Here is a 10,236-nt window from a genome sequence, read left to right as displayed (position 1 = left end):
ATTCAAGAATTGTTCCAATTACAATTTTGTAAATTTAGATTATCAGTACTTTTCAGTCTTTATAGAGCTCAGTTATTAGATTTTCCAGTGAACTTTCTCAGACTTCCTAGGATTAGGTTTGGAGTTGGAACTTATGCTGACCTCTACGCTACCATATGTCTCTTTTTGGGTCCTCTAATGTATTCTCAGCTCCTTAAGGACAAAATTTTACCTTCTGTAAATACATGGAATTTGCATATAGTATTGTTTATAAAGAGGCAGGCAGCATACATTAGGGAAAGTTATCTAATTGCAAAGAAAAGACACTTGGACTTATAAAAGCTATTCCCCCCCACCCACAGAACAGAATAGAACTACAAAAAATGACAGTTACTGTGGCTGAAAAATGCTATTAAAGTATCTACCAAAACTAAATGGGACTGGGAGTCGTCGTGATGGGAGGGGTGTGGCAGAGAGGAAATAGGCATGCCACAAAGCAACCTACAAGGCTCTTGGTGATCTCCTTAATATTCTAGCAAAGCTTCTGTTTTTCTTGATACTCTTTCATCTAATACTATTATGAACAAGCTAAATATGCCATAAGGGGAATAGCCTGCAGAGGGTTATATCTTAGGACCTAGTACATATCATAGGTCCAGTGGTGGGTTGAGAGAACTGGGAGTGTTAAGGGCTTTCTAAATAGCTCGTTGTGAGGTACTGGAAACTCTACTTTGGTAGTAATGAAACAAATCACATTTAAAGCTAGTTGGGATACACTTTTAAAAATTACTGATATTTTGTTAAAAAACTTAAAGCTCATATAGAATGTTGTATTGGTTTCCTATTGCTGCTATAAGAAATTACTACAAACTTAGTGACTTAAAACACTACAGATCTATTACCATATAGTTTTGGAGGTCAGAAGTCCAAAATGGGTCTTACAGAGCTTAAATCAAAGGCTGTGTTCCTTCTTCAGGCTCCAGGAGAATTTATTCTTTGTCTTTTCCAGCTTCTGCAGGTCGTCTATACCCCTTGGCTCCTCAGTCCAGTCATCACATCTCCTTTTCCGACTGATCCTTAGGCCTCCCCCATAAGGATTCTCATGATTACATTGGGCCCACCTAAATAATCAGGATAATTTCATCTCAGGATACTTAATTTAGTAACATCTCTTTGCCATGTAAAGTACATTATTCACAGGTTTCTATGATGAAAACATGGACGTCTTTTGTGGGGGAAATTCTAGCAATCCCTGGTTTAGGAATACAGCTGATTTGGTTCACAGAAAGCTATAGGAGAAAAACCTTTAACCATTCTTCTACAGAATAATTTTATTATATTATGGTGGTACTTTTGTAGCTAAAACAAGACTGAACATATTTTTTAGATTTTATTACAGACTTTCAACATTTTGAGATATTCATAATAATGGAAATTCCTCCCAATGTTACTCTCCAATGTGATTAGTAAGAACAAATATGAAATGGTCTTCAATTCGTGATGGGGTAGAGTACTGAGGCACAGAGAGAGACCGTAGGTGCTGAACATATGGGAATTTCTAAGAAGAACTTTTTGTCTTTCAAGCTTAGATTTAGGGGTAATGATCCATGATGGATTTTAGATCTTGTTGAAAGCAGCCATGTCATGGATTGCACGTTGTTCTCAAAAGCATTGGTCTCCTCCTCCAGCATATCTGTTCCAACTTTATTGTCTTTTACTGCACACCATATTTGAAGTTTTTAAATTCCATACCCCACCAGAACTAGTTTAGAAGAGCCCTAGACCAAGCCATCTGCTGAATGCTCTTGACAAACATGTCTTTAATTTTGCCATGTCTTTCTCGTCATCCCAAGGTTTCATATCTAATAAGATGGAAGACTTGGCAACAAGTACAGGTGTTTGGCATTCTTTGACTCATACCACGCAAGGTGCTCTTCTCTTAGCCTCTTCACTTCTTCTCTTTCCTCCTCCTCATCAGATCCAAAGAGATCAGTGTCGTCATCGTCTTTACTATCTGTAGCTCCCCTTCCTGTAGTGTCATCCACAGTAGCAAGGCCATACTTGGCTAAACCTTTCTTTACTCCAGGTAGGCTGGCCTTTTACTTTTTGTAAGACTTGATGTGGTTATACCAGCGTAGGGCATGATACAAGTCGGCAGGTGGTAGGCTGGAGACTGCTTCAAATATTGCCACATCTGCTTGTGATGGCACATACTCCTCCATGTAGCTCTTGTCTGCCAGGTGTAGTCGTTGAGCACCTGGAGGCCGGCGGTGCTTTTCAGGTCTCTAAAACCTACGGCATTGGCTGATCCGGGAGCTGGGTGGCAGCATAGGAAACAGGAGGTCAGGCAGTCGGTACCCAACGCTAAGGGGGGTGGGGAGGGAAGCCAAAAAGAAGTTTCGATCAATATTTTAGTTTTTGGTGGTGGTTGTCTTCTCTACCAAACTTTTTATATGAACTGCCAGTTAGTATCCAAAGTGTTTGGTTTGAATTTCATTTCTATTTCCATGTCTCTTCTGCTGTTTAACAGGAAGCTCACAGTTATCATCAGGACTAATTAGGAGGAAGAGAAGCCAAGAGTCTAGGTAAATGGAATAAACTACCTTTGAATAACCAAGAGGTAGCTTAAACATTATTTTGATGGGTAAGTGGAGAATAATCTGTTAAATTGGAAGAATCATGGTACTTTTTTTAATAACCACAAAATCTGCATTGCAATGTATAAATACTGAGTTTCATATGGTCTACCTTTAAATGGTATTCGAAACAGCATGGCCTTGTTACTTAAACTGAATAACACAGCTGTCTTCTTGTTGCTTCTTTTGCATTTTTAGGAAAAGATACTTTTCTGAGTCAGAAGTTTTAGCCTTGAAGGTTGTCTGACCAGACTGTAGGTATTTACTGTGAAAATTACATCATTCTATTGAATTGAACTTCCTAGACATTTGCAAAAGTTTATGACTTTTTTAGTAGTAGTAGTTTTTTAGTACTATGTAATGAATTGGGTTCAGTTAAATTAGCCAGCTCCGGTTTGTTGCAGGACCTTTCACTTTGCACTCAACAAGTCACTGTCTATTTATACAAGGCTCACTAAGTATGTAGCTCTGCGCTACATGTTGCAAGAATAAAGAGAAGTGTAACATGAAGGCAAATAAACCATGGATTCTTATAACTGAAGGGGGTTTCACATATTCAAAATTACTCTTCAATTTGTAGGAAGGATGGGAGGCAATGTATTAAGGAAACAGCATAGATATACATGTCAGAAAGATCCAGGTTCCTATCTTGACTCTGTCATTTATAAAAGGTATATAATACCTACATTGAAGTGTGGCTGTGGGAATTGTATAAAATATTAAAAACAAAACCTCAAGGAAAAAACATGGAGACAGTAAAAAAACAAAAATCAGTGATTGCTAGGGGTTGGTGGGGGGAGAGATGAATAGGCAGAGCACCGAGGAGTTTTAGGGCAGTGAAAAAAACTCCGTGTGAGACCATAATGATGGATACATGTCATTATATATTTTTCCAAACCCATAGAATGTGCAACACCAAGAGTGAAAAGTAATGGAAACTATGGACTTTGGGTGATTATGATGTGTCAGTGTAGGTTCATCTACTGTGACAAATGTCCTACTCTGGTGGGTGATGTGATAATGGAAGTGGCTGTGCATGTGTGGGGCTCAGAGATATATGAGAAATCTCTGGACCTTCCCCTCAATTTTGTTATGAACCTAAAACTGCTCTAAAAAATAAGCTCTGAGAAAACAAACACCAAACTCTTCTGGGTTAGTGCCTGACAATGAATAGATGATTAAGGATGAAAGTTAAAATTGTTAGACTAGAGAAGACCTTGGGCTGTTTCCAGAATGTCCCTGGGTAGCATGTACCACACTTAGACAGGAGGAAGTTTGGATAAGACAGCTTTCCCCTGAATCATTCTAGTTACTTACTTCTGTCTATGGGCAGCAGATTCTTGTCATTATTTATCTTGTAACAATCCCTGTGCTGGGATGGGGGAAGCTGGATAATTGTGGGAATTATGAAGATAATAAAAACAATTTGTTGAGAATGACCAAAAATGAACTCTATAAGGTTTATTAGAAATTGTATTTAGCATATTATCTGTGATAGTGAGTTTTTAATATCAATCTCTAATTCCTTTTCACTAAATAAATGTTAAAAACCCGTAGTCTAACATTTCTTAAAGGCACATCTCCATTCAGGTCTAAGCTAAATTCCTCTTGCCTTATACTTTCCAAGTTCTAATTTTCTTCTGAAGGCTCTACTTTGCTTTTATTCCAAGCAGGTCTACCCTGAAATGTCAATTACTTGTTTTGGGTCTGTAGTGAGTTGAAGGGTGCCCCTTCCGCCACCTACAAGATGATACGTCTACAAAGAACCTCACAATGTGACCTGATTTAAAATAAGCATTTATGCAGATGTAATTAAAGTAAGGACCTTGAGAGGAGATCATCTTGTATTAGAGGGGCCCTAAATTCAATGATGAGTATGTTAAGAGACAGACGAGAAGACAGAGGCACTCAGGAAAGAAGGGCAAATGAAGACGGAGGCAGAGATTAGAACGATGCACCTACAAGCCAAGGAATGTCAAGGATTGTTGGAAAACACCAGAAACTAGGAGAGAGGGATGGAATGAATTCTCCCTCAGAGCCTGTAGAAAGAACCAAACCTACCAACGTCTTGATTTTTGGCTTCTGGCCTCTAAATAAAACTGCAAAAAGAATATATTTCTATTGTTTTTAAGCCACACTGTTTGTGGCAATTTGTTATAGTAGCCCTAGGAAACTAATATGGGGTCCTGAATGCAGTTTAGAATTTTAGAAATTATGGCTAAATTTTACTTTAAGAACCAAGCCTTATTCTTAGAATTTTGAATGGGTTTTTTTCTCCCTCCCATGTAGTCTGCTAATGCTGTTTGCATATTGCGCTGATTGGCTGCTCTGCTCCTTATGAAACACTGAGTTTGCACCGCCTCCCTCCATTGCCTGCCCTTCTATTTGCGTGTTTCTTCTGGCTTCGATTGCAACAGTTGACCACATTCCGTTCTTTTGGGAGAGAGAAAGGTAGCTTCCTGTTTGGAGACTGAGCAGAAAAGAATCACCACTAGGGAGCAATACATACTCCCAGAGAATGCCCCACATAACATGGTTAAATATCCACTTTGACTACCACAGCGCTATAGATTTCACTCTTAAATGGTTTTTCTGCCCACCTCCTTTTGAATTATGCTCGCCCTTGTATTTGTCCAATTCTGGATAGTGATGGCTGTTGTGCATAGACAACTACTTGAGTAGTCAAGGGCTATGCAATCCTGTGGGGCTTGGGGCTGACCTCTCCAGAGCCAGAGCATCCGCAGTGACTTAGGGAGGGAGCCGGTGAACAGCAGGAGAGAGAGGAAGTGTGGGCGTGGGAGGTGATGGTAGGAGAATTAAAGGAGAGTGGTGATGGAGAAGGATTTGAGGCACATATACTTGTAATTAACACACAAATACTTTTCGGAACAATAGGGCAAAAAACCTTTCTACATAGACTCCAAAGCTGTCTTTTTTTTAACTGAACTTTTTCTTCCAGGCAGGAATAATTGCTTAACAAAACATATAGCACACACTCTATACTAAACACAATCTAAGCATTCTGTAAATATTAACTCATTTAATTGTCAAGCAAACATGTAAGTTAGTACTATTATTACTAACTTATTACTTATTAGTTAGTAAGTAAGTAAGTAAGTACTATTGTTGTCCTGAGTGTACTGATAAGGAAAATGAAGCATTAAATATCGTGCCCAAATTCACATAGCTAGCAAGTGACTGAGATAGAATTGGCACTTACATAGGATAGCCAGATAAAATACAGGACACCCAGTTAACTTTGAATTTCAGGTAAACAACAAATAATTTTTAAGTATAACTATGTCCTTGTATTGCATGTATTTTTATTGTGACATCCAGCAACCCTCATCCAGGGAGTGCTTGCTGTTAACCACTACCCAATGCTGTATTCTAATTAAAAAAAAAAAAAAATCTTTAAGGAAGGAGAAAGAAAAATCATCTGGCATAATGTGCCCTTGGTTCTGAAGTCTCAATAAATATTCCTGGATGCAAAATTTGGGATGCTTTGTACAGTATATAACATGTCCTTTTTACCTCCCCGCTCAAACAAGACTATTATTGTACATCATCATGCAAGTAGGCTTGTGCTGATTTCAAGTAATTCTCTTCCCCTCAATTTATTCATAAGAGATCAAATATACAATTACATATGCGACTGCAATTCTCTAAGGCTTACCACAGAGGCACTCAGATCTAGCCTTTAATGCCAATTTGACTTTAGGTAACACTTAATAATCACTCGTTACTCTGTTTTAAAGCCCAAATTAATTAAAATGTATGTTTCTACAATGAGTATTGTTTCTAGATTGTTTTTTCAAATTCCCAATATAAATAGCTTTTTATGTGGATAATTAAAACCATCTGCTTCCTGGTAGCTCAGTTATGTTTATAGCAGCCCCTTTTTATTTGGGGAATTAAACTGCCATAAGTTTTTACGTTAGTGGATAAAATATCACAAAAATGCTCGTGGCAGTATTATTCCTCAAAAAGAAATGGATACTATTAAATGTTATAGGAAAAAATTGTTTTCAGTTAACTCAAAAGGCCTTAGAGTTCTACGTTTTTCTGGGTAAATATGTTTAAGACTTTGTTCGACCAAAAAGCCTAAATGCATAAATAAAGTTTCTAATAAAATTTAGCATTTAGATGAAAGCTCTCAAATCACTTTATAACTATTACTCTAGTAAAATTTCTCTGGGTTAGTAAAGATAAACTATCTTTACTAACCCAGAGAAATTTGGAGATTTCACAAGATATTATAAAACCACCAAATGAATTGAATAATTGGACAAAGTCCCACAAAAAATGTTAGAAGTGAGGTAGGGATTAAAGTTAAAATAAATGTTTCAGTCTCTGACTCTGATCAGAAACTTCACATCCCCTTTTGTGTCTTGGAAAGGATATCTAAATGAATACTCAATAATATTTTTGGGATATTTAGGTTCTTTTATAGTTCCATATTTTCAAATTGAAAATTCCTGCCTGAAAAATCCTTGTCAGGTAATTTGCCATTATGACAATGTCTTTAAGGGCTGATTACACTTAGTAAAAAAAGATCAACTTGTCAAAATGAATGCTGGTATGGTAATTAAAATATACCATTCAAATGTTACTTTCAGTTCTTTTGTTCATTCCAGTAAGTTCTATATCACAAAGTATAAGCCACTCGACCCTGTTGTTACTAAGGCATTTAAAGAAATCTCTTTGAATAGAAAAATGATATTTGTTTCATAGCAAAGCATGTAAAAAGCCTTCTTGAAAATTATTCAAAAAAGCAGAGTGAAATCATGCCCCAATGATTGCCAGCCAAGATTGCTGTCTGCATAATTAACAATTTTGACTGAAATTTCCAAACTTTCATATCTTTGTAGTCTGGTTATGGCGTGGAAAATGTTCTTATTTGAATTAAAACTTGAGGAATATATTGTAACTATGAAACTAAATTCTTGTGTTCTTGTTCAAGCCTGTGCAGGGATTGATAAACTTAGTGAGGTCTTATCCATTGTCCTATTTTAAGGCTTTATCCTGTTTTAAGTATCTTTTTTCTTTTCTTGACTCATTCTGCCAACAGTTGCTAGAATTTGGCTGCTAGGTTTGTACAACTCTCCTGTCCTGCCTGTTAGCCAAAATGCTTCTGGTCCTCAGATAGGCCTGTCTGAACCCCACACTCGTGGGCTTTTCACATCTTAGCCTCTGCCCATTTCCTCTGGTTCTACTGGAAGTTCACTTCATTACTTGCCAGGCAGCACTTATATTTTAGTAGGGACCTTCAACAACTTCAGTACCTTATATTAAAATGGGCAAGAGTACTAAAATGATTGAGTGCCTCTGCTGTGAGTATCATTGTGCTTTAAATACTTGCTGTATTTAAATCTTACGATGACCTGATAAGGTAGGAATTACAGTTGTCCCCTGGTGTCCACAGGGGATTGGTTCCAGTCCCTTACCCTACCCTGCAGATACTAAAATCCATGGATGTTCAAACCCCTAATAAAATAAAATACTACAGTATTTGCATATAACCTGTGCACATCCTCTCGTACACTTTAATCTTTCTAGACTACTTATGATACTTGATACAGTGTAAATGCTATATAAGTATTTCTTATACTGTATTTTTCAGGAAAAAATGAAGCAAAAAATGTCTGTCATGTTCAGTACAGGTGAAACAATTGTAGGTCTACTTACATAGTACATGTCTGCAACAACGTAACTTTTTTTTTTTTTGGACTGATTATTTCTTTTTTTTTTTAAATTTATTTTTAAAATTTATTGGGGTGACAATTGTTAGTAAAATTACATAGATTTCAGGTGTACAATTCTGTATTATGTCATCTATAAATCCCACTGTGTGTTCACCACCCAGAGTCAGTTCTCCTTCCATCACCATATGTTTGATCCCCCTTACCCTCATCTTCCACCCCCACCCCCTTTACCCTCTGGTAACCACTAAACTATTGTCTATGTCTATGAGTTTCTGTTTCTCATTTGTTTGTCTTGTTCTTTTGTTGTTTTTGGTTTATATACCACATATCAGTGAACTCACATGGTTCTCTGCTTTTTCTGCCTGACTTATTTCGCTCAGCATTACACTCTCAAGATCCATCCATGTTGTCACAAATGTTCCTATATCATCTTTTCTTACCGCCAAATAGTATTCTATTGTGTATATATACCACAACTTCTTTATCCATTCATCTATCGAAGGACATTTTGGTTGTTTCCATGTCTTGGCCACCGTAAACAAAGCTGCAATGAACATTGGAGCACACGTGTCTTTATCTCTAAATGTTTTCAGATTTTTTGGGTAGATACCCAGGAGAGGGATTGCTGGGTCATATGGCAATTCTACTCGTAATTTTTTGAGGAACCTCCACACTGCCTTCCATAACGGCTGCACCAGTCTGCATTCCCACCAACAGTGTATGAGGGTTCCTTTTTCTCCACAGCCTCTCCAACACTTGTTACTATTTGTCTTGTTGATGATAGCCATTCTGACTGGGGTGAGGTGATATCTCATTGTGGTTTTGATTTGCATTTCTCTGATGATTAGTGATGTTGAGCATTTTTTCATATGTCTATTTGCCATTTGTATGTCCTCTTTGGAGAAATGTCTCTTCAAGTCCTCTGCCCATTTTTCAATTGGGTTGTTTGTTTTTTTGTTGTTGAGTTGCATGAGTTCCTTGTATGTTCTGGATATTAGCCCCTTATCGGAGGCACTATTTGCAAAAATCTTCTCCCATTCAGTTGGTGGCCTCTTTATTTTGTCGATGGTTTCTTTTGCTGTGCAGAAGCTTTTAAGTTTCATATAGTCCCATTCACTTATTTTAGCTTTTACTTCCATTGCCTTTGGAGTCAAATTCATAAAATGCTCTTTGAACCCAAGGTCCATAAGTTTAGTACCTATGTTTTCTACTATGCAGTTTATTGTGTCAGGTCTTATGCTTAAGTCTTTGATCCGTTTTGAATTAACTTTGGTACATGGTGACAGAGAGCAGTCCAGTTTCATTCTTTTGCATGTGGCTATCCAATTCTCCCAGCAACATTTATTGAAGAGGCTGTCTTTCCTCCATTGTATATTTTTAGCTTCTTTGTCAAAAATTATCTGTCCATATTTATGTGGTTTTATTTCTGGGTTCTCAATTCTATTCCATTGGTCTATGTGTCTGTTTTTCTGCCAATACCATGCTGTTTTGATTACTGTAGCCCTGTAGTACAAGCCAAAGTCAGGAAGTGTGATACCTCCATTATTGTTCTTTTTTCTTAAGCTTGCTTTGGCTGTTCGGGGTCTTTTGTGGTTCCAAACAAATCTGATGATTTTTTGTTCTATTTCTTTAAAATATGCCATTGGGATTTTGATGGGGATTGCATTGAATCTGTATATTGCTTTGGGTAATATGGCCATTTTAACTATGTTGATTCTTCCAATCCATGAGCACGGAATGTCTTTCCATTTCTTTGTGTCTTCTTCAATTTCTTTCAAAAATGTCTTATAGTTTTCAGCATATAGGTCTTTCACATCCTTGGTTAAGTTTATTCCTAGGTATTTTATTCTTTTTGCTGCAATTGCAAAAGGAATTGTTTTTGTATTTCTTTTTCTGAGATTTCATTGTTAGTATAT

The 10,236-nt window shown here is 37.1% G+C and overlaps 1 pseudogene; it reads right to left on the bottom strand.

Annotated features, from left to right (window-relative positions):
* Positions 1-1,596: 1,596 nt before the first annotated feature.
* LOC109449669 (elongation factor 1-beta) overlaps positions 1,597-10,236 on the bottom strand; it is an 83,420-nt pseudogene continuing 74,780 nt past the window's right edge.

This window comes from Rhinolophus sinicus, linkage group LG02, assembly GCF_036562045.2.
Source record: "Rhinolophus sinicus isolate RSC01 linkage group LG02, ASM3656204v1, whole genome shotgun sequence".
Taxonomy (NCBI): Eukaryota; Metazoa; Chordata; class Mammalia; order Chiroptera; family Rhinolophidae; genus Rhinolophus; species Rhinolophus sinicus.
The sequence above is the reverse complement of the archived record's forward strand: the minus strand, read 5'-3'. Positions and strand labels throughout refer to the sequence as shown.